This window comes from Mixophyes fleayi, unplaced genomic scaffold (assembly GCF_038048845.1).
Source record: "Mixophyes fleayi isolate aMixFle1 unplaced genomic scaffold, aMixFle1.hap1 Scaffold_1747, whole genome shotgun sequence".
In the NCBI taxonomy this organism is placed as follows: domain Eukaryota; kingdom Metazoa; phylum Chordata; class Amphibia; order Anura; family Limnodynastidae; genus Mixophyes; species Mixophyes fleayi.
In genome coordinates, this window is record NW_027446067.1 from 4,453 (window position 1) to 29,002 (window position 24,550).

General features: G+C 40.2%; 2 non-coding genes and 16 pseudogenes across 2 annotated transcripts; all 18 read right to left on the bottom strand.

Annotated features, from left to right (window-relative positions):
* Positions 1-17,553: 17,553 nt before the first annotated feature.
* LOC142118445 (5S ribosomal RNA) lies at positions 17,554-17,671 on the bottom strand (annotated as a pseudogene).
* A 78-nt stretch (positions 17,672-17,749) lies between these two features.
* On the bottom strand, positions 17,750-17,867 carry LOC142118497 (5S ribosomal RNA; annotated as a pseudogene).
* A 1,029-nt stretch (positions 17,868-18,896) lies between these two features.
* Positions 18,897-19,015, bottom strand: LOC142118413 (5S ribosomal RNA; annotated as a pseudogene).
* A 308-nt stretch (positions 19,016-19,323) lies between these two features.
* Positions 19,324-19,442, bottom strand: LOC142118554 (5S ribosomal RNA; annotated as a pseudogene).
* A 281-nt stretch (positions 19,443-19,723) lies between these two features.
* Positions 19,724-19,841, bottom strand: LOC142118540 (5S ribosomal RNA; annotated as a pseudogene).
* Positions 19,842-19,934: 93 nt separating this feature from the next.
* On the bottom strand, positions 19,935-20,053 carry LOC142118544 (5S ribosomal RNA; annotated as a pseudogene).
* Positions 20,054-20,144: 91 nt separating this feature from the next.
* On the bottom strand, positions 20,145-20,262 carry LOC142118555 (5S ribosomal RNA). The gene has a single exon (XR_012683096.1). It is a non-coding gene; the product is annotated as a 5S ribosomal RNA (ribosomal RNA).
* Positions 20,263-20,355: 93 nt separating this feature from the next.
* Positions 20,356-20,473, bottom strand: LOC142118504 (5S ribosomal RNA; annotated as a pseudogene).
* A 78-nt stretch (positions 20,474-20,551) lies between these two features.
* Positions 20,552-20,669, bottom strand: LOC142118509 (5S ribosomal RNA; annotated as a pseudogene).
* Positions 20,670-21,791: 1,122 nt separating this feature from the next.
* LOC142118414 (5S ribosomal RNA) lies at positions 21,792-21,910 on the bottom strand (annotated as a pseudogene).
* A 508-nt stretch (positions 21,911-22,418) lies between these two features.
* Positions 22,419-22,536, bottom strand: LOC142118541 (5S ribosomal RNA; annotated as a pseudogene).
* Positions 22,537-22,629: 93 nt separating this feature from the next.
* LOC142118545 (5S ribosomal RNA) lies at positions 22,630-22,748 on the bottom strand (annotated as a pseudogene).
* A 91-nt stretch (positions 22,749-22,839) lies between these two features.
* LOC142118400 (5S ribosomal RNA) lies at positions 22,840-22,957 on the bottom strand. The gene has a single exon (XR_012683083.1). It is a non-coding gene; the product is annotated as a 5S ribosomal RNA (ribosomal RNA).
* Positions 22,958-23,050: 93 nt separating this feature from the next.
* LOC142118505 (5S ribosomal RNA) lies at positions 23,051-23,168 on the bottom strand (annotated as a pseudogene).
* A 90-nt stretch (positions 23,169-23,258) lies between these two features.
* On the bottom strand, positions 23,259-23,376 carry LOC142118479 (5S ribosomal RNA; annotated as a pseudogene).
* Positions 23,377-23,444: 68 nt separating this feature from the next.
* Positions 23,445-23,562, bottom strand: LOC142118489 (5S ribosomal RNA; annotated as a pseudogene).
* A 505-nt stretch (positions 23,563-24,067) lies between these two features.
* Positions 24,068-24,185, bottom strand: LOC142118500 (5S ribosomal RNA; annotated as a pseudogene).
* An 84-nt stretch (positions 24,186-24,269) lies between these two features.
* On the bottom strand, positions 24,270-24,387 carry LOC142118482 (5S ribosomal RNA; annotated as a pseudogene).
* Positions 24,388-24,550: the final 163 nt, after the last annotated feature.

Consider the following 24,550-nt stretch of genomic DNA (forward strand, 5'->3'; position numbering starts at 1 on the left):
TAACATTGCCCATAATTATCAACTTTCTAAGTCTTTCTGAGCAGGAGAAATCGCAAAACATAGTCATTTCTTCATTGCAGTCCAAAAACAACGCTTTTTTACACTCCTGTCTCCCTTTCTCTTGGAAACAATGACTTACATCAATCCTTTTACATAATTCTTGTTTCTTCATGACATTTCTAACATTGTCCACAATTATCAACTTTCTAAGTCTTTCTGAGCAGGAGAAATCGCAAAACATAGTCATTTCTTCATTGCCGTCCAAAAACAACGCTTTTTTACTCTCCTGTCTCCCTTTCTCTTGGAAACAATGACTTACATCAATCCTTTTACATAATTCTTGTTTCTCATGACATTTCTAACATTGCCCACAATTATCAACTTTCTAAGTCTTTCTGAGCAGGAGAAATCGCAAAACATAGTCATTTCTTCATTGCAGTCCAAAAACAACGCTTTTTTACACTCCAGTCTCCCTTTCTCTTGGAAACAATGACTTACATCAATCCTTTTACATAATTCTTGTTTCTCCTGACATTATTAACATTGCAGACAATTATTAACTTTCTAAGTCTTTCTGAGCAGGAGAAATCGCAAAACATAGTCATTTCTTCATTGCAGTCCAAAAACAACGCTTTTTTACACTCCTGTCTCCCTTTCTCTTGGAAACAATGACTTACATCAATCCTTTTACATAATTCTTGTTTCTCATGACATTTCTAACATTGCCCACAATTATCAACTTTCTAAGTCTTTCTGAGCAAGAGAAATCGCAAAACAGTCATTTATTCATTGCCGTCCAAAAACAATGCTTTTTTACACTCCTGTCTCCCTTTCTCTTGGAAACAATGACTTACATCAATCCTTTTACATAATTCTTGTTTCTCATGACATTTCTAACATTGCCCATAATTATCAACTTTCTAAGTCTTTCTGAGCAGGAGAAATCGCAAAACATAGTCATTTCTTCATTGCAGTCCAAAAACAACACTTTTTTACACTCCTGTCTCCCTTTCTCTTGGAAACAATGACTTACATCAATCCTTTTACATAATTCTTGTTTCTCATGACATTTCTAACATTGCCCACAATTATCAACTTTCTAAGTCTTTCTGAGCAAGAGAAATCGCAAAACAGTCATTTATTCATTGCCGTCCAAAAACAATGCTTTTTTACACTCCTGTCTCCCTTTCTCTTGGAAACAATGACTTACATCAATCCTTTTACATAATTCTTGTTTCTCCTGACATTTCTAACATTGCCCACAATTATTAACTTTCTAAGTCTTTCTGAGCAGGAGAAATCGCAAAACATAGTCATTTCTTCATTGCAGTCCAAAAACAACGCTTTTTTACACTCCAGTCTCCCTTTCTCTTGGAAACAATGACTTACATCAATCCTTTTACATAATTCTTGTTTCTCCTGATATTTCTAACATTGCCCACAATTATTAACTTTCTAAGTCTTTCTGAGCAGGAGAAATCGCAAAACATAGTCATTTCTTCATTGCAGTCCAAAAACAACGCTTTTTTACACTCCTGTCTCCCTTTCTCTTGGAAACAATGACTTACATCAATCCTTTTACATAATTCTTGTTTCTCATGACATTTCTAACATTGCCCACAATTATCAACTTTCTAAGTCTTTCTGAGCAAGAGAAATCGCAAAACAGTCATTTATTCATTGCCGTCCAAAAACAATGCTTTTTTACACTCCTGTCTCCCTTTCTCTTGGAAACAATGACTTACATCAATCCTTTTACATAATTCTTGTTTCTCATGACATTTCTAACATTGCCCACAGTTATCAACTTTCTAAGTCTTTCTGAGCAAGAGAAATCGCAAAACAGTCATTAATTCATTGCCGTCCAAAAACAATGCTTTTTACACTCCAGTCTCCCTTTCTCTTAGAAACAATGACTTACATCAATCCTTTTACACAATTCTTGTTTATCCTGTCATTTCTAACATTGCCCACAAATATCAACTTTCTAAGTCTTTCTGAGCAGGAGAAATCGCAAAACATAGTCATTTCTTCATTGCAGTCCAAAAACAACGCTTTTTTTCACTCCTGTCTCCCTTTCTCTTGGAAACAATGACTTACATCAATTCTTTTACATAATTCTTGTTTCTCATGACATTTCTAACATTGCCCACAATTATTAACTTTCTAAGTCTTTCTGAGCAGGAGAAATCGCAAAACATAGTCATTTCTTCATTGCAGTCCAAAAACAACGCTTTTTTACACTCCAGTCTCCCTTTCTCCTGGAAACAATGACTTACATCAATCCTTTTACATAATTCTTGTTTCTCATGACATTTCTAACATTGCCCACAATTATCAACTTTCTAAGTCTTTCTGAGCAGGAGAAATCGCAAAACATAGTCATTTCTTCATTGCAGTCCAAAAACAACACTTTTTTACACTCCAGTCTCCCTTTCTCTTGGAAACAATGACTTACATCAATCCTTTTACATAATTCCTGTTTCTCATGACATTTCTAACATTGTCCACAATTATCAACTTTCTAAGTCTTTCTGAGCAGGAGAAATCGCAAAACATAGTCATTTCTTCATTGCCGTCCAAAAACAACGCTTTTTTACACTCCTGTCTCCCTTTCTCTTGGAAACAATGACTTACATCAATCCTTTTACATAATTCTTGTTTCTCATGACATTTCTAACATTGTCCACAATTATTAACTTTCTAAGTCTTTCTGAGCAAGAGAAATCGCAAAACAGTCATTTATTCATTGCCGTCCAAAAACAATGCTTTTTTACACTCCAGTCTCCCTTTCTCTTGGAAACAATGACTTACATCAATCCTTTTACATAATTCTTGTTTCTCATGACATTTCTAACATTGCCCACAGTTATCAACTTTCTAAGTCTTTCTGAGCAAGAGAAATCGCAAAACAGTCATTTATTCATTGCCGTCCAAAAACAATGCTTTTTTACACTCCAGTCTCCCTTTCTCTTGGAAACAATGACTTACATCAATCCTTTTACATAATTCTTGTTTCTCATGAAATTTCTAACATTGCCCACAATTATCAACTTTCTAAGTCTTTCTGAGCAGGAGAAATCGCAAAATATAGTCATTTCTTCATTGCCGTCCAAAAACAACGCTTTTTTACACTCCTGTCTCCCTTTCTCCTGGAAACAATGACTTACATCAATCCTTTTACATAATTCCTGTTTCTCATGACATTTCTAACATTGTCCACAATTATCAACTTTCTAAGTCTTTCTGAGCAGGAGAAATCGCAAAACATAGTCATTTATTCATTGCCGTCCAAAAACAATGCTTTTTTACACTCCAGTCTCCCTTTCTCTTGGAAACAATGACTTACATCAATCCTTTTACATAATTCTTGTTTCTCATGACATTTCTAACATTGCCCACAATTATCAACTTTCTAAGTCTTTCTGATCAGGAGAAATCGCAAAACATAGTCATTTCTTCATTGCAGTCCAAAAACAACGCTTTTTTACACTCCAGTCTCCCTTTCTCTTGGAAACAATGACTTACATCAATCCTTTTACACAATTCTTGTTTATCCTGTCATTTCTAACATTGCCCACAAATATCAACTTTCTAAGTCTTTCTGAGCAGGAGAAATCGCAAAACATAGTCATTTCTTCATTGCAGTCCAAAAACAACGCTTTTTTTCACTCCTGTCTCCCTTTCTCTTGGAAACAATGACTTACATCAATTCTTTTACATAATTCTTGTTTCTCATGACATTTCTAACATTGCCCACAATTATTAACTTTCTAAGTCTTTCTGAGCAGGAGAAATCGCAAAACATAGTCATTTCTTCATTGCAGTCCAAAAACAACGCTTTTTTACACTCCAGTCTCCCTTTCTCTTGGAAACAATGACTTACATCAATCCTTTTACATAATTCTTGTTTCTCCTGATATTTCTAACATTGCCCACAATTATTAACTTTCTAAGTCTTTCTGAGCAGGAGAAATCGCAAAACATAGTCATTTCTTCATTGCAGTCCAAAAACAACGCTTTTTTACACTCCTGTCTCCCTTTCTCTTGGAAACAATGACTTACATCAATCCTTTTACATAATTCTTGTTTCTCATGACATTTCTAACATTGCCCACAATTATAAACTTTCTAAGTCTTTCTGAGCAAGAGAAATCGCAAAACAGTCATTTATTCATTGCCGTCGAAAAACAATGCTTTTTTACACTCCTGTCTCCCTTTCTCTTGGAAACAATGACTTACATCAATCCTTTTACATAATTCTTGTTTCTCATGACATTTCTAACATTGCCCACAGTTATCAACTTTCTAATTCTTTCTGAGCAAGAGAAATCGCAAAACAGTCATTTATTCATTGCCGTCCAAAAACAATGCTTTTTTACACTCCAGTCTCCCTTTCTCTTAGAAACAATGACTTACATCAATCCTTTTACATAATTCTTGTTTCTCATGACATTTCTAACATTGCCCACAATTATCAACTTTCTAAGTCTTTCTGATCAGGAGAAATCGCAAAACATAGTCATTTCTTCATTGCAGTCCAAAAACAATGCTTTTTTACACTCCAGTCTCCCTTTCTCTTGGAAACAATGACTTACATCAATCCTTTTACACAATTCTTGTTTATCCTGTCATTTCTAACATTGCCCACAAATATCAACTTTCTAAGTCTTTCTGAGCAGGAGAAATCGCAAAACATAGTCATTTCTTCATTGCAGTCCAAAAACAACGCTTTTTTTCACTCCTGTCTCCCTTTCTCTTGGAAACAATGACTTACATCAATTCTTTTACATAATTCTTGTTTCTCATGACATTTCTAACATTGCCCACAATTATTAACTTTCTAAGTCTTTCTGAGCAGGAGAAATCGCAAAACATAGACATTTCTTCATTGCAGTCCAAAAACAACGCTTTTTTACACTCCAGTCTCCCTTTCTCCTGGAAACAATGACTTACATCAATCCTTTTACATAATTCTTGTTTCTCATGACATTTCTAACATTGCCCACAATTATCAACTTTCAAAGTCTTTCTGAGCAGGAGAAATCGCAAAACATAGTCATTTCTTCATTGCAGTCCAAAAACAACACTTTTTTACACTCCAGTCTCCCTTTCTCTTGGAAACAATGACTTACATCAATCCTTTTACATAATTCCTGTTTCTCATGACATTTCTAACATTGTCCACAATTATCAACTTTCTAAGTCTTTCTGAGCAGGAGAAATCGCAAAACATAGTCATTTCTTCATTGCCGTCCAAAAACAACGCTTTTTTACACTCCTGTCTCCCTTTCTCTTGGAAACAATGACTTACATCAATCCTTTTACATAATTCTTGTTTCTCATGACATTTCTAACATTGCCCACAATTATCAACTTTCTAAGTCTTTCTGATCAGGAGAAATCGCAAAACATAGTCATTTCTTCATTGCAGTCCAAAAACAACACTTTTTTACACTCCAGTCTCCCTTTCTCTTGGAAACAATGACTTACATCAATCCTTTTACATAATTCCTGTTTCTCATGACATTTCTAACATTGCCCACAGTTATCAACTTTCTAAGTCTTTCTGAGCAGGAGAAATCGCAAAACATAGTCATTTCTTCATTGCCGTCCAAAAACAACGCTTTTTTACACTCCTGTCTCCCTTTCTCATGGAAACAATGACTTACATCAATCCTTTTACATAATTCTTGTTTCTCATGACATTTCTAACATTGTCCACAATTATTAACTTTCTAAGTCTTTCTGAGCAAGAGAAATCGCAAAACAGTCATTTATTCATTGCCGTCCAAAAACAATGCTTTTTTACACTCCAGTCTCCCTTTCTCTTGGAAACAATGACTTACATCAATCCTTTTACATAATTCTTGTTTCTCATGACATTTCTAACATTGCCCACAGTTATCAACTTTCTAAGTCTTTCTGAGCAAGAGAAATCGCAAAACAGTCATTTATTCATTTCCGTCCAAAAACAATGCTTTTTTACACTCCAGTCTCCCTTTCTCTTGGAAACAATGACTTACATCAATCCTTTTACATAATTCTTGTTTCTCATGAAATTTCTAACATTGCCCACAATTATCAACTTTCTAAGTCTTTCTGAGCAGGAGAAATCGCAAAATATAGTCATTTCTTCATTGCCGTCCAAAAACAACGCTTTTTTACACTCCTGTCTCCCTTTCTCCTGGAAACAATGACTTACATCAATCCTTTTACATAATTCCTGTTTCTCATGACATTTCTAACATTGTCCACAATTATCAACTTTCTAAGTCTTTCTGAGCAGGAGAAATCGCAAAACATAGTCATTTATTCATTGCCGTCCAAAAACAATGCTTTTTTACACTCCAGTCTCCCTTTCTCTTGGAAACAATGACTTACATCAATCCTTTTACATAATTCTTGTTTCTCATGACATTTCTAACATTGCCCACAATTATCAACTTTCTAAGTCTTTCTGATCAGGAGAAATCGCAAAATATAGTCATTTCTTCATTGCAGTCCAAAAACAACGCTTTTTTACACTCCAGTCTCCCTTTCTCTTGGAAACAATGACTTACATCAATCCTTTTACACAATTCTTGTTTATCCTGTCATTTCTAACATTGCCCACAAATATCAACTTTCTAAGTCTTTCTGAGCAGGAGAAATCGCAAAACATAGTCATTTCTTCATTGCAGTCCAAAAACAACGCTTTTTTTCACTCCTGTCTCCCTTTCTCTTGGAAACAATGACTTACATCAATTCTTTTACATAATTCTTGTTTCTCATGACATTTCTAACATTGCCCACAATTATTAACTTTCTAAGTCTTTCTGAGCAGGAGAAATCGCAAAACATAGTCATTTCTTCATTGCAGTCCAAAAACAACGCTTTTTTACACTCCAGTCTCCCTTTCTCTTGGAAACAATGACTTACATCAATCATTTTACATAATTCTTGTTTCTCCTGATATTTCTAACATTGCCCACAATTATTAACTTTCTAAGTCTTTCTGAGCAGGAGAAATCGCAAAACATAGTCATTTCTTCATTGCAGTCCAAAAACAACGCTTTTTTACACTCCTGTCTCCCTTTCTCTTGGAAACAATGACTTACATCAATCCTTTTACATAATTCTTGTTTCTCATGACACTTCTAACATTGCCCACAATTATCAACTTTCTAAGTCTTTCTGAGCAAGAGAAATCGCAAAACAGTCATTTATTCATTGCCGTCGAAAAACAATGCTTTTTTACACTCCTGTCTCCCTTTCTCTTGGAAACAATGACTTACATCAATCCTTTTACATAATTCTTGTTTCTCATGACATTTCTAACATTGCCCACAGTTATCAACTTTCTAAGTCTTTCTGAGCAAGAGAAATCGCAAAACAGTCATTTATTTATTGCCGTCCAAAAACAATGCTTTTTTACACTCCAGTCTCCCTTTCTCTTAGAAACAATGACTTACATCAATCCTTTTACATAATTCTTGTTTCTCATGACATTTCTAACATTGCCCACAATTATCAACTTTCTAAGTCTTTCTGATCAGGAGAAATCGCAAAACATAGTCATTTCTTCATTGCAGTCCAAAAACAACGCTGTCACGGGCACTAGGAGTCTTTACCCAGGGATCACCAGGTGGTAAGCTTACCAGAGCAATGTAGATGGTAATAGTGTACTCTGGTAGCAGGGTGATCACGGAACAGGCAATAGTAGATGATGAGATGCTCAGGAAAGTCTATGACTAGCAGCACTGGTAATATGGAGGTGATAATACACGAGGAACTGTATGGACAAGGGCAAGTGGAGGTAGTCAGTGGTCTGCGTTAGCAAGTTGTACCACTGCTATAGTGAGGAGGAATGTCCAACAGAAACGAGGAGGTGATGAGAGTCAGCGGTCTGCGGATAGCAAGTGGTGCCGCTGTCTGAGTGAAGGAATGGAATCCAAGTGGAGGTATCCGGGAAGTCAGTGGTCTGCGGTAGCAAGTTGTACCACTGCTATGTGAGAGGAATGGAACAGGTGATACTGGAACAGGAATCAGTGGTCTGCCTTCAGCAAGTTGTACCACTGAAAATATATGTGAGGAGGTGTACGGGGAGAGACTGCAACACAGGATGTACACGGGCACATTAAACACGATCCATAGTAATATGCACAATATATATAAATGACTGAACAGGTCTGCAAATGTAGGAAGTCTCTGAAGTAGTCCAGCACAAGGTAACACAGTCAATGATGGCAAAAGACTCAGCGGATTGCAGACTCCAGAGGAGAACCAACACAGTCCAGCAAGATATGCAATACACCAGCACAGTCAATGAGAAGTATGCATACCGTGGTTCAGAAGGCAGTCAGACAGGAGTGCAGTGATACCTAGGCGGCAGGAGGCCGTCAGGATGAGAAGTCCCTGGATGTAAGAAGCAGGAGTCTAGTAGGTGCAGCGCACAGGTAAGTAGACCAACAGGGACACGAATCCAATGCTGACAGGAGGGTAGCGACCAGGGGAACCAGGAAGGCGTGGAGAGCGGATCAGCAGTAGATGGACGATAGGACTGGCAGCGGCAGCGGGACTCTGCGAACCCACGGGAGAGATGAGATGACGCTGAGGTGCACAGGAGCAGCGGGTAGAAATCAGTTAGCAGTCACGATGATGAACACAGGCGAGTTGCCAGCTGGAGGCTGTAGTGCACGGAGGCAGCGGATAGGAATCAGCTCACTGTCACGATGATGAACACAGGCGAGTTGCCAGCTGGAGGCTGTAGTGCACGGAGGCAGCGGATAGGAATCAGCTCACAGACTTGATGATGAACAGGTGAGTGAATAAGGAGAGAAGGCTGTAGTGCACGGAGGCAGCGGATAGGAATCAGCAAACAGTCACTATGGAATATAATAGCGTTGGAGTGGTATAGGAGACTGTAGTGCACGGAGGCAGCGGATAGGAATCAGCAAACAGTCACTATGGAATCTAATAGCGTTGAAGTGGTATAGGAGACTGTAGTGCACGGAGGCAGCGGATAGGAATCAGCTCACAGTCACTATGGAATATAATAGCGTTGAAGTGGTATAGGAGACTGTAGTGCACGGAGGCAGCGGATAGGAATCAGCTCACAGTCACGATGATACAGTGATGGTAGAAGTGGTATGGGAACCACAGTAGTATAAGTGGTTAGGAAACCACAGAGGTAGAAGTGGTTTGGAAACCACAGGAATCAGCAGCGCTGAATACACGAGGAAACACCTTCAGAGGCTCATGGGGAATGAGACTCCAAGATCAGGCCACGTGGTGTTGACCACAGGTGCTTAATATAGGGAGTGTTGCCTGATCTGCCAATTGAGTTAAAGGGACATACACTGAAGTATAGGAAAGGGCTGCGCATGCGCAGACCCTCAGGATGGAGGCTGGCCACGGTTCCTAAATGTCCGGGAAGAGGCACTCACGGTCCGGTGAGTGACAGTACCCCCCCTTTTAAAGGTGGGCACAGAACGCCTGGAACCGGGCTTGTCCGGATTTTTGGAATAAAACTTCTTCAAAAGGGCAGGAGCATTAAGATCTTCAGCTTTGATCCAAGAGCGCTCCTCAGGACCAAAGCCCTTCCAATGAACGAGGAACGAATTTCATAGATGGGACCTTCAAACGAATGTTTTTAGTAGATAACCAGACACGATCTCCAATTTTTAGTGGTGGAATAGCCCGCCTCTTCTTATCTGCGAAAGATTTATATTTGATAGATGTTTTCTTCAAACAGGTTTTGACCTGAGACCAGATATTTTTGAAGGTCTGACAAGCAGTCTCCACAGCAGGAACTTGGGTGGGAGGGAGGGCAGGAAATTCCGGAAAAGACGGATGGTGACCGTGAACCACCAGCACTTGACTTTTTGAAGATGACTCCTGAGATCCCTCTTCAACGTCCGATGACGTCACGAACGCCCGATGAAGAGGAAGGCGTTCAGACTGAACCTTATCACACAGATCCGTAGATGAAGGATCCTGTGGAGGAGGACCTGGTGGAATAGACGAATGCTGTCTTTTGCATGAAACCATTTGAGAGAGACAACGATGATGACATTCAGCTCCCCAAGATGTAACTTGAGAAGTGCGCCAGTCAATCTGGGGAGAATGACATTGAAGCCATGGAAGGCCTAAGACAATCGGACTTGTCGTAACCGGAAGAATTAAAAACGAAATCTCTTCCTGGTGAAGCCCACCAATCTGAAGCATTACTGGAGACGTACTCTGGGTGATGAGACCATTGATGAGACGTGATCCATCCATAGCAGTCACAGTAATCGGTGTTTTCAAAGTAATCACTGGTAGGGACCATTGATTCACTAATGATTTGGAAATGAAATTTCCTGCTGCTCCGGAATCAATCAATGCCTGTGACTCAAAGGCTTGGTAGCAAAGGAAATCGTAACATCAAAAGTGCAGGCTTTTAATTTCGTAGAAGATGGAGAGGACTCCAGGAACCCTAACCTTATCTCCCCAGTATTGGTTAAAACCCGGCATTTCCTGGGACAAGAATTGAGCATATGCGTAGAATCGGCACAATAGATACAAAGTCTATTCTTTATTCTTCGGTCCCTCTCCTCTAAAGTTAATTTGGAGCGACCTATCTCCATGGGTATCCCCGGAGATGAAGCTGGGTGAAATTGAGGATTTGAGAGAAGAGGTGTTTTAACCGAAGTTGTTTTCTCAGGTTCTCTTTCACGAAACCTCATATCAACACGATGGCATAGAGAGATCAAATCTTCTAAAGAGGAGGGTAGTTCTTGTGAAGTCAGTGCGTTTTTAATTTTATCGGAAAGCCCCTGCCAGAAGGCGGCAACTAGTGCTTCAGTGTTCCACTGAAGTTCAGAGGCTAAGATCCTAAATCGAATGACGTACTGAGCCACAGTGCGAGATCCTTGGCGAAGACGGAGAATGCTAGATGCAGCGGAAATAACACGACCTGGTTCATCGAATACACTTCGGAACGTGGAAATAAACTCGGCACTATCCTGTAACAATGGATCGTTTCTTTCCCACAGAGGGGAAGCCCATGCGAGAGCTTGTCCAGAAAACAATGAAATAAGATAGGCCACTCTGGAACGATGGGTAGAAAAATTTTGAGGTTGGAGCTCAAAATGAACTGAGCATTGAGTAAGAAAACCCCTACAAGTTTTGGGGTCTCCATCGTATTTTGACGGAGTAGGCAGGTGAAGCGTGGAAGCTGTAAACACCTGGGACGGCACTGGGGAAACGGAGGAAGGCACAGGAGCATCAACAGTAGTTGTGGCATCTTGCACAGACGGTCTTTGGGAGGCTAACGCCTGGTAACACCGCAGTAAATGCCGTTGGCGAACTTCCTGTTGCTCAATACGGGTAACCAGATGCCGCAGCATCTCTTTGGCTGTAGGTTCCGTATCTGGGTCTGTCATGGCCTGATCTTACTGTCACGGGCACTAGGAGTCTTTACCCAGGGATCACCAGGTGGTAAGCTTACCAGAGCAATGTAGATGGTAATAGTGTACTCTGGTAGCAGGGTGATCACGGAACAGGCAATAGTAGATGATGAGATGCTCAGGAAAGTCTATGACTAGCAGCACTGGTAATATGGAGGTGATAATACACGAGGAACTGTATGGACAAGGGCAAGTGGAGGTAGTCAGTGGTCTGCGTTAGCAAGTTGTACCACTGCTATAGTGAGGAGGAATGTCCAACAGAAACGAGGAGGTGATGAGAGTCAGCAGTCTGCGGATAGCAAGTGGTGCCGCTGTCTGAGTGAAGGAATGGAATCCAAGTGGAGGTATCCGGGAAGTCAGTGGTCTGCGGTAGCAAGTTGTACCACTGCTATGTGAGAGGAATGGAACAGGTGATACTGGAACAGGAATCAGTGGTCTGCCTTCAGCAAGTTGTACCACTGAAAATATATGTGAGGAGGTGTACGGGGAGAGACTGCAACACAGGATGTACACGGGCACATTAAACACGATCCATAGTAATATGCACAATATATATAAATGACTGAACAGGTCTGCAAATGTAGGAAGTCTCTGAAGTAGTCCAGCACAAGGTAACACAGTCAATGATGGCAAAAGACTCAGCGGATTGCAGACTCCAGAGGAGAACCAACACAGTCCAGCAAGATATGCAATACACCAGCACAGTCAATGAGAAGTATGCATACCGTGGTTCAGAAGGCAGTCAGACAGGAGTGCAGTGATACCTAGGCGGCAGGAGGCCGTCAGGATGAGAAGTCCCTGGATGTAAGAAGCAGGAGTCTAGTAGGTGCAGCGCACAGGTAAGTAGACCAACAGGGACACGAATCCAATGCTGACAGGAGGGTAGCGACCAGGGGAACCAGGAAGGCGTGGAGAGCGGATCAGCAGTAGATGGACGATAGGACTGGCAGCGGCAGCGGGACTCTGCGAACCCACGGGAGAGATGAGATGACGCTGAGGTGCACAGGAGCAGCGGGTAGAAATCAGTTAGCAGTCACGATGATGAACACAGGCGAGTTGCCAGCTGGAGGCTGTAGTGCACGGAGGCAGCGGATAGGAATCAGCTCACGGTCACGATGATGAACACAGGCGAGTTGCCAGCTGGAGGCTGTAGTGCACGGAGGCAGCGGATAGGAATCAGCTCACAGACTTGATGATGAACAGGTGAGTGAATAAGGAGAGAAGGCTGTAGTGCACGGAGGCAGCGGATAGGAATCAGCAAACAGTCACTATGGAATATAATAGCGTTGGAGTGGTATAGGAGACTGTAGTGCACGGAGGCAGCGGATAGGAATCAGCAAACAGTCACTATGGAATCTAATAGCGTTGAAGTGGTATAGGAGACTGTAGTGCACGGAGGCAGCGGATAGGAATCAGCTCACAGTCACTATGGAATATAATAGCGTTGAAGTGGTATAGGAGACTGTAGTGCACGGAGGCAGCGGATAGGAATCAGCTCACAGTCACGATGATACAGTGATGGTAGAAGTGGTATGGGAACCACAGTAGTAGAAGTGGTTAGGAAACCACAGAGGTAGAAGTGGTTTGGAAACCACAGGAATCAGCAGCGCTGAATACACGAGGAAACACCTTCAGAGGCTCATGGGGAATGAGACTCCAAGATCAGGCCACGTGGTGTTGACCACAGGTGCTTAATATAGGGAGTGTTGCCTGATCTGCCAATTGAGTTAAAGGGACATACACTGAAGTATAGGAAAGGGCTGCGCATGCGCAGACCCTCAGGATGGAGGACGGCCACGGTTCCTAAATGTCCGGGAAGAGGCACTCACGGTTTTTTACACTCCAGTCTCCCTTTCTCTTGGAAACAATGACTTACATCAATCCTTTTACACAATTCTTGTTTATCCTGTCATTTCTAACATTGCCCACAAATATCAACTTTCTAAGTCTTTCTGAGCAGGAGAAATCGCAAAACATAGTCATTTCTTCATTGCAGTCCAAAAACAACGCTTTTTTTCACTCCTGTCTCCCTTTCTCTTGGAAACAATGACTTACATCAATTCTTTTACATAATTCTTGTTTCTCATGACATTTCTAACATTGCCCACAATTATTAACTTTCTAAGTCTTTCTGAGCAGGAGAAATCGCAAAACATAGTCATTTCTTCATTGCAGTCCAAAAACAACGCTTTTTTACACTCCAGTCTCCCTTTCTCCTGAAAACAATGACTTACATCAATCCTTTTACATAATTCTTGTTTCTCATGACATTTCTAACATTGCCCACAATTATCAACTTTCTAAGTCTTTCTGAGCAGGAGAAATCGCAAAACATAGTCATTTCTTCATTGCAGTCCAAAAACAACACTTTTTTACACTCCAGTCTCCCTTTCTCTTGGAAACAATGACTTACATCAATCCTTTTACATAATTCCTGTTTCTCATGACATTTCTAACATTGTCCACAATTATCAACTTTCTAAGTCTTTCTGAGCAGGAGAAATCGCAAAACATAGTCATTTCTTCATTGCCGTCCAAAAACAACGCTTTTTTACACTCCTGTCTCCCTTTCTCTTGGAAACAATGACTTACATCAATCCTTTTACATAATTCTTGTTTCTCATGACATTTCTAACATTGTCCACAATTATTAACTTTCTAAGTCTTTCTGAGCAAGAGAAATCGCAAAACAGTCATTTATTCATTGCCGTCCAAAAACAATGCTTTTTTACACTCCAGTCTCCCTTTCTCTTGGAAACAATGACTTACATCAATCCTTTTACATAATTCTTGTTTCTCATGACATTTCTAACATTGCCCACAGTTATCAACTTTCTAAGTCTTTCTGAGCAAGAGAAATCGCAAAACAGTCATTTATTCATTGCCGTCCAAAAACAATGCTTTTTTACACTCCAGTCTCCCTTTCTCTTGGAAACAATGACTTACATCAATCCTTTTACATAATTCTTGTTTCTCATGAAATTTCTAACATTGCCCACAATTATCAACTTTCTAAGTCTTTCTGAGCAGGAGAAATCGCAAAATATAGTCATTTCTTCATTGCCGTCCAAAAACAACGCTTTTTTACACTCCTGTCTCCCTTTCTCCTGGAAACAATGACTTACATCAATCCTTTTACATAATTCCTGTTTCTCATGACATTTCTAACATTGTCCACAATTATCAACTTTCTAAGTCTTTCTGAGCAGGAGAAATCGCAAAACATAGTCATTTATTCATTGCCGTCCAAAAACAATGCTTTTTTACACTCCAGTCTCCCTTTCTCTTGGAAACAATGACTTACATCAATCCTTTTACATAATTCTTGTTTCTCATGACATTTCTAACATTGCCCACAATTATCAACTTTCTAAGTCTTTCTGATCAGGAGAAATCGCAAAACATAGTCATTTCTTCATTGCAGTCCAAAAACAACGCTTTTTTACACTCCAGTCTCCCTTTCTCTTGGAAACAATGACTTACATCAATCCTTTTACACAATTCTTGTTTATCCTGTAATTTCTAACATTGCCCACAAATATCAACTTTCTAAGTCTTTCTGAGCAGGAGAAATCGCAAAACATAGTCATTTCTTCATTGCAGTCCAAAAATAAAGCTTTTTTTCACTCCTGTCTCCCTTTCTCTTGGAAACAATGACTTACATCAATTCTTTTACATAATTCTTGTTTCTCATGACATTTCTAACATTGCCCACAATTATCAACTTTCTAAGTCTTTCTGAGCAGGAGAAATCGCAAAACATAGTCATTTCTTCATTGCAGTCCAAAAACAACGCTTTTTTACACTCCAGTCTCCCTTTCTCTTGGAAACAATGACTTACATCAATCCTTTTACATAATTCTTGTTTCTCATGACATTTCTAACATTGCCCACAATTATCAACTTTCTAAGTCTTTCTGAGCAGGAGAAATCGCAAAACATAGTCATTTCTTCATTGCAGTCCAAAAACAACGCTTTTTTACACTCCAGTCTCCCTTTCTCTTGGAAACAATGACTTACATCAATCCTTTTACATAATTCCTGTTTCTCATGACATTTCTAACATTGTCCACAATTATCAACTTTCTAAGTCTTTCTGAGCAGGAGAAATCGCAAAACATAGTCATTTCTTCATTGCCGTCCAAAAACAACGCTTTTTTACACTCCTGTCTCCCTTTCTCTTGGAAACAATGACTTACATCAATCCTTTTACATAATTCTTGTTTCTCCTGACATTTCTAACATTGCCCACAATTATTAACTTTCTAAGTCTTTCTGAGCAGGAGAAATCGCAAAACATAGTCATTTCTTCATTGCAGTCCAAAAACAACGCTTTTTTACACTCCAGTCTCCCTTTCTCTTGGAAACAATGACTTACATCAATCCTTTTACATAATTCTTGTTTCTCCTGACATTTCTAACATTGCCCACAATTATTAACTTTCTAAGTCTTTCTGAGCAGGAGAAATCGCAAAACATAGTCATTTCTTCATTGCAGTCCAAAAACAACGCTTTTTTACACTCCTGTCTCCCTTTCTCTTGGAAACAATGACTTACATCAATCCTTTTACATAATTCTTGTTTCTCATGACATTTCTAACATTGCCCACAATTATCAACTTTCTAAGTCTTTCTGAGCAGGAGAAATCGCAAAACATATTCATTTCTTCATTGCCGTCCAAAAACAACGCTTTTTTACACTCCTGTCTCCCTTTCTCTTGGAAACAATGACTTACATCAATCCTTTTACATAATTCTTGTTTCTCCTGACATTTCTAACATTGCCCACAATTTTTAACTTTCTAAGTCTTTCTGAGCAGGAGAAATCGCAAAACATAGTCATTTCTTCATTGGAGTCCAAAAACAATGCTTTTTTACACTCCAGTCTCCCTTTCTCTTGGAAACAATGACTTACATCAATCCTTTTACATAATTCTTGTTTCTCATGACATTTCTAACATTGTCCACAATTATCAACTTTCTAAGTCTTTCTGAGCAGGAGAAATCGCAAAACATAGTCATTTCTTCATTGCAGTCCAAAAACAACGCTTTTTTACACTCCTGTCTCCCTTTCTCTTGGAAACAATGACTTACATCAATCCTTTTACATAATCCTTGTTTCTCCTGACATTTCTAACATTGCCCACAAATATCAACTTTCTAAGTCTTTCTGAGCAGGAGAAATCGCAAAATATAGTCATTTCTTCATTGCAGTCCAAAAACAACGCTTTTTTACACTCCAGTCTCCCTTTCTCTTGGAAACAATGACTTACATCAATCCTTTTACATAATTCTTGTTTCTCATGACATTTCTAACATTGTCCACAATTATTAACTTTCTAAGTCTTTCTGAGCAAGAGAAATCGCAAAACAGTCATTTATTCATTGCCGTCCAAAAAGAATGCTTTTTTACACTCCAGTCTCCCTTTCTCTTGGAAACAATGACTTACATCAATCCTTTTACATAATTCTTGTTTCTCATGACATTTCTAACATTGCCCACAGTTATCAACTTTCTAAGTCTTTCTGAGCAAGAGAAATCGCAAAACAGTCATTTATTCATTGCCGTCCAAAAACAATGCTTTTTTACACTCCAGTCTCCCTTTCTCTTGGAAACAATGACTTACATCAATCCTTTTACATAATTCTTGTTTCTCATGAAATTTCTAACATTGCCCACAATTATCAACTTTCTAAGTCTTTCTGAGCAGGAGAAATCGCAAAATATAGTCATTTCTTCATTGCCGTCCAAAAACAACGCTTTTTTACACTCCTGTCTCCCTTTCTCCTGGAAACAATGACTTACATCAATCCTTTTACATAATTCTTGTTTCTCATGACATTTCTAACATTGCCCACAATTATCAACTTTCTAAGTCTTTCTGAGCAGGAGAAATCGCAAAACATAGTCATTTTTTCATTGCAGTCCAAAAACAACGCTTTTTTACACTCCTGTCTCCCTTTCTCTTGGAAACAATGACTTACATCAATCCTTTTACATAATTCTTGTTTCTCCTGACATTTCTAATATATATATATAAGAGACCTACATCTCTTATATATCTCAACACCAGCATTGAAGGAAGCAGGAACAAGAGAGAAAAAAAACCGAAAAAAAAAAAACCTACAGCACCTGGTATTCTCAGGTGGTCTCCCATTCAAGTACTAACCAGGCCTGGCCCTGCTTAGCTTCCAAGATCAGACGAGTTTTGGCATGTTCAGGGTGGTTGACTGTAGCTATTGCTTCCTTAATGACCTACATCTCTTATACATCTCAACACCAGCATTGAAGGTAGCAGGAACAAGAGAGAAAAAAAAACCTACATGACCTGGTATTCCTAGGTGGTCTCCCATCGAAGCACTGACCAGGCCCGGCCCTGGTTAGCTTCCAAGATCAGATGAGATTGGGCATGTTCAGGGTGTTTTACTGTAGGTATTGCTTGCCTCCTGACCTACATCTCTTATACATCTCAAAACCAGCATTGAAGCACGCAGGAACAAGAGAGAAAAGAAAACGAAAAAAAAAAAACCTACAGCACCTGGTATTTCCAGGTGGTCTCCCATAAGGATTGATGTAAGTCATTGTTTCCAAGAGAAAGGGAGACAGGAGTGTAAAAAAGCGTTGTTTTTGGACGGCAATGAAGAAATGACTATGTTTTGCGATTTCTCTTGCTCAGAAAGACTTAGAAAGTTGATAATTGTGGACAATGTTAGAAATGTCATGAGAAACAAGAATTATGTAAAAGGATTGATGTAAGTCATTGTTTCCAAGAGAAAGGGAGACAGGAGTGTAAAAAAGCGTTGTTTTTGGACGGCAATGAAGAAATGACTATGTTTTGCGATTTCTCTTGCTCAGAAAGACTTAGAAAGTTGATAATTGTGGGCAATGTTAGAAATGTCATGAGAAACAAGAATTATGTAAAAGGATTGATGTAAGTCATTGTATCCAAGAGAAAGGGAGACTGGAGTGTAAAAAAGCGTTGTTTTTGGACGGCAATGAAGAAATGACTATGTTTTGCGATTTCTCTTGCTCAGAAAGACTTAGAAAGTTGATAATTGTGGGCAATGTTAGAAATGTCATGAGAAACAAGAATTATGTAAAAGAATTGATGTAAGTCATTGTTTCCAAGAGAAAGGGAGAGAGGAGTGTAAAAAAGCGTTGTTTTTGGACGGCAATGAAGAAATGACTATGTTTTGCAATTTCTCTTGCTCAGAAAGACTTAGAAAGTTGATAATTGTGGGTAATGTTAGAAATGTCATGAGAAACAAGAATTATGTAAAAGGATTGATGTAAGTCATTGTTTCCAAGAGAAAGGGAGACAGGAGTTTAAAAAAGCGTTGTTTTTGGACGGCAATGAAGAAATGACAATGTTTTGCGATTTCTTTTGCTCAGAAAGACTTAGAAAGTTGATAATTGTGGGCAACACCAGCATTGAAGGAAGCAGGAACAAGAGAGAAAAAAAAAACCTACAGCACCTGGTATTCCCAGGTGGTCTCCCATCAAAGTACTAACCAGGCCTGGTTCAGCTTAGCTTCCAAGATCAGATGAGTTTGGACTTGTTCAGGGTGGTATGGCTGTAGGTACTGCTTGCCTCCTGTCCTACTGACATACATCTCTTATACATCTCAACACCAGCATTAAAGAAAGCAGGAACAAGAGAGAAAAAAAATGAAAAAAAAAAACCTACAGCACCTGGTATTCCCAGGTGCTCTCCCATCCAAGTACTAACCAGTTCCCGGCCCTGCTAAGCTTCCAAGATCAGACGAGATAGGGCATGTTCAGAGTGGTTTACTGTAGGTATTGCTTGCCTACTGACCAACATCTCTTATACATCTCAACACCGGCATTGAAGAAAGCAGGAACAAAAGAGAGAAAAAAACGAAAAAATAAAACCTACAGCACCTGGTATTCCCAGGTGGTCTCCCATCCAAATACTAACCAGACCTGGCCCTGCTTAGCTTCCAAGATCAGACCAGATTGGGCTTGTTCAGGGTGGTGTGGCTGTAGGTATTGTATGCCTACTGACCTACATCTCTTATACATCTCAACACCAGCAATGAAGGAAGCAGGAACAAGAGAGAAAAAAAACAAAACCTACTGCACCTGGTATTCCCAGATGGTCTCCCATCCAAGTACTAACCAGGCCTGGGCCTGCTTAGCTTCCAAGATCATGCTTGTTCAGGGCGGTGTGGCTGTAGGTATTGCTTACTGACTGACCTACATCTCTTATACATCTCAACACCAACATTGAAGGAAGCAGGAACAAGAGAGAAAAAAAAATGAAAAAAAAAACCTACAGCACCTGGTATTCTCAGGTGGTCTCCCATTCAAGTACTAACCAGGACCAGCCCTGCTTAGCTTCCAAGATCAGACGAGATTGGGCATGTTCAGGGTGGTTGACAGTAGGCATTGCCTGCCTACTGACATACATCTCTTATACATTTCAACACCAGCAATGAAGAAAGCAGGAACAAGAGAGAAAAAAAAACGAAAAAAAAAACAACCTACAGCACCTGGTATTCCCAGGTGGTCACCTATCCAAGTACTAACCAGGCCTGGCCCTGCTTAGCTTCCAAGATTAGATGAGATTGGACTTGTTCAGGGTGGTGTGGCTGTAGGTATTGCTTGCTTACTGACCTACATCTCTTATACATCTCAACACCGGCATTGAAGGAAGCAGGAACAAGAGAGAAAAAAAAACGAAAAAAATAAACCTACAGCACCTGGTATTCCCAGTTGGTCTCCCATCCAAGTACTAACCAGGCCCAACCCTGCTTAGCTTCCAAGATCAGAGGAGATTGGGCATGTTCAGGGTGGATGACTGTAGGTATTGCTTATCTACTGACCTACATTTCTTATACATCTCAACACCAGCATTGAAGGAAGCAGGAACAAGAGAGAAAAAAAAATAGAAAAAAAAAAAACCCACAGCACCTGGTATTCCCAGTTGGTCTCCCATCCAAGTACTAACCAGGCCGGCTCTGCTTAACTTCCAGGATCAGACAAAATTGAGCTTGTTCAGGGTGGTGTGGCTGTAGGTATTGCTTGCCTACTGACCTACATCTCTTATACATCTCAACACCAGTATTGAAGGAAGCAGGAACAAGAGAGAAAAAAAAACCTACATGACCTGGTATTCCTAGGTGGTCTCCCATCGAAGCACTGACCAGGCCCGGCCCTGGTTAGCTTCCAAGATCAGATGAGATTGAGCATGTTCAGGGTGTTTTACTGTAGGTATTGCTTGCCTCCTGACCTACATCTCTTATACATCTCAAAACCAGCATTGAAGCACGCAGGAACAAGAGAGAAAAGAAAACAAAAAAAAAAACCTACAGCACCTGGTATTCCCAGGTGGTCTCCCATAAGGATTGATGTAAGTCATTGTTTCCAAGAGAAAGGGAGACAGGAGTGTAAAAAAGCGTTGTTTTTGGACGGCATGAGAAACAAGAATTATGTAAAAGGATTGATGTAAGTCATTGTTTCCAAGAGAAAGGGAGACAGGAGTGTAAAAAAGCGTTGTTTTTGGACGGCAATGAAGAAATGACTATGTTTTGCGATTTCTCTTGCTCAGAAAGACTTAGAAAGTTGATAATTGTGGACAATGTTAGAAATGTCATGAGAAACAAGAATTATGTAAAAGGATTGATGTAAGTCATTGTTTCCAAGAGAAAGGGAGACAGGAGTGTAAAAAAGCGTTGTTTTTGGACGGCAATGAAGAAATGACTATGTTTTGCGATTTCTCTTGCTCAGAAAGACTTAGAAAGTTGATAATTGTGGGCAATGTTAGAAATGTCATGAGAAACAAGAATTATGTAAAAGGATTGATGTAAGTCATTGTATCCAAGAGAAAGGGAGACTGGAGTGTAAAAAAGCGTTGTTTTTGGACGGCAATGAAGAAATGACTATGTTTTGCGATTTCTCTTGCTCAGAAAGACTTAGAAAGTTGATAATTGTGGGCAATGTTAGAAATGTCATGAGAAACAAGAATTATGTAAAAGAATTGATGTAAGTCATTGTTTCCAAGAGAAAGGGAGACAGGAGTGTAAAAAAGCGTTGTTTTTGGACGGCAATGAAGAAATGACTATGTTTTGCAATTTCTCTTGCTCAGAAAGACTTAGAAAGTTGATAATTGTGGGTAATGTTAGAAATGTCATGAGAAACAAGAATTATGTAAAAGGATTGATGTAAGTCATTGTTTCCAAGAGAAAGGGAGACAGGAGTGTAAAAAAGCGTTGTTTTTGGACGGCAATGAAGAAATGACAATGTTTTGCGATTTCTTTTGCTCAGAAAGACTTAGAAAGTTGATAATTGTGGGCAACACCAGCATTGAAGGAAGCAGGAACAAGAGAGAAAAAAAAAACCTACAGCACCTGGTATTCCCAGGTGGTCTCCCATCAAAGTACTAACCAGGCCTGGTTCAGCTTAGCTTCCAAGATCAGATGAGTTTGGACTTGTTCAGGGTGGTATGGCTGTAGGTACTGCTTGCCTCCTGTCCTACTGACATACATCTCTTATACATCTCAACACCAGCATTAAAGAAAGCAGGAACAAGAGAGAAAAAAAAATGAAAAAAAAAAACCTACAGCACCTGGTATTCCCAGGTGCTCTCCCATCCAAGTACTAACCAGTTCCCGGCCCTGCTAAGCTTCCAAGATCAGACGAGATAGGGCATGTTCAGAGTGGTTTACTGTAGGTATTGCTTGCCTACTGACCAACATCTCTTATACATCTCAACACCGGCATTGAAGAAAGCAGGAACAAAAGAGAGAAAAAAACGAAAAAATAAAACCTACAGCACCTGGTATTCCCAGGTGGTCTCCCATCCAAGTACTAACCAGGCCTGGGTCTGCTTAGCTTCCAAGATCATGCTTGTTCAGGGCGGTGTGGCTGTAGGTATTGCTTGCTGACTGACCTACATCTCTTATACATCTCAACACCAACATTGAAGGAAGCAGGAACAAGAGAGAAAAAAAAATGAAAAAAAAAACCTACAGCACCTGGTATTCTCAGGTGGTCTCCCATTCAAGTACTAACCAGGACCAGCCCTGCTTAGCTTCCAAGATCAGACGAGATTGGGCATGTTCAGGGTGGTTGACAGTAGGCATTGCCTGCCTACTGACATACATCTCTTATACATTTCAACACCAGCAATGAAGGAAGCAGGAACAAGAGAGAAAAAAAAACGAAAAAAAAAACAACCTACAGCACCTGGTATTCCCAGGTGGTCACCTATCCAAGTACTAACCAGGCCTGGCCCTGCTTAGCTTCCAAGATTAGATGAGATTGGACTTGTTCAGGGTGGTGTGGCTGTAGGTATTGCTTGCTTACTGACCTACATCTCTTATACATCTCAACACCGGCATTGAAGGAAGCAGGAACAAGAGAGAAAAAAAAACGAAAAAAATAAACCTACAGCACCTGGTATTCCCAGTTGGTCTCCCATCCAAGTACTAACCAGGCCCAACCCTGCTTAGCTTCCAAGATCAGAGGAGATTGGGCATGTTCAGGGTGGATGACTGTAGGTATTGCTTATCTACTGACCTACATTTCTTATACATCTCAACACCAGCATTGAAGGAAGCAGGAACAAGAGAGAAAAAAAAATAGAAAAAAAAAAAACCCACAGCACCTGGTATTCCCAGTTGGTCTCCCATCCAAGTACTAACCAGGCCGGCTCTGCTTAACTTCCAGGATCAGACAAAATTGAGCTTGTTCAGGGTGGTGTGGCTGTAGGTATTGCTTGCCTACTGACCTACATCTCTTATACATCTCAACACCAGTATTGAAGGAAGCAGGAACAAGAGAGAAAAAAAAATGAAAAAAAAAACCTACAGCACCTGGTATTCCCAGGTGGTCTGCCATCCAAGTACTAACCAGGTGTGGCCCTGCTTAGCTTTCAAGATCAGATGAGATCGGGCATGTTCAGGGTGATTTACTGTAGGCATTGCTTGACTACTGACCTACATCTCAACACCAGCATAGAAGGAAGCAGGAACAAGAGAGAAAGAAAAATCCGACAGCACCTGGTATTCCCAGGTGGTCTCCCATGCAAGTACTAACCAGTCCCGGCCCTGCTTAGCTTACAAGATCAGATAAGATTGGGCATGTTCAGGGTGGATGACTGTAGGTATTGCTTCCCGACTGACCTACATCTCTTATACATCTCAACACCAGCATTGAAGGAAGCAGGAACAACAGAGAAAAAATAACGAAAAAAACAAAAAACGACAGCACCTGGTATTCCCAGGTGCTCTCCCATCCAAATACTAACCAGGTCCGGCCCTGCTTAGCTTCCAAGATAAGACGAGAGTGGTCTTGTACAGGGTGGTGTGGCTGTATGTATTGTTTGCCTACTAACCTACATCTCTTATACATCTCAACACCAGCATTGAAGGAAGCAGGAACAAGAGAGAATAAAAAACGAAAAAACAAAACAAACCTACAGCACCTGGTATCCCCAGGTGGTCTCCCATCCAAGTACTAACCAAGCCCAGTACTGCTTAGCTTCCAAGATGAAATGAGATTGGGCATGTTCAGGGTGGTTTATTATAGGTATTGCTTGTCTACTGACCTACATCTCTTATACATCTCAACACCAGCATTGAAGGAAGCAGGAACAAGAGAGAAAAAAAAACACCTACAGCACCTAGTATTCACAGGTGGTCTCCCATCCAAGTACTAACCATGCCCAGCCCTGCTTAGCTTCCAAGATCAGACAAGATTGGGCTTATTCAGGGTGTAGTGCTGTAAGTATTGCTTGCCTACTGACCTACATCTCTTATACATCTCAACACGGACATTGAAGGAAGCAGGAACAAGAGAGAAAAAAAACAAAAAACAAACAGCACCTGGTATTCCCAGGTGGTCTCCCATCCAAGTATTAACCAGGTCCGGCCCTGCTTAGCTTCCAAGATAAGATGAGATTGGGCATGTTCAGGGTGGTTTACTGCAGGTACTGTTTGCCTACTGACCAACATCTCTTATACATCTAGACACCAGCATTGAAGGAAGCATGAACAAGAGAGAAAAAAAAACTTAAAAAAACAAAAACCTACAGCACCTGGTATTCCCAGGTGGTCTCCCATCCAAGTACTAACCATGCCCAACCCTGCTTAGC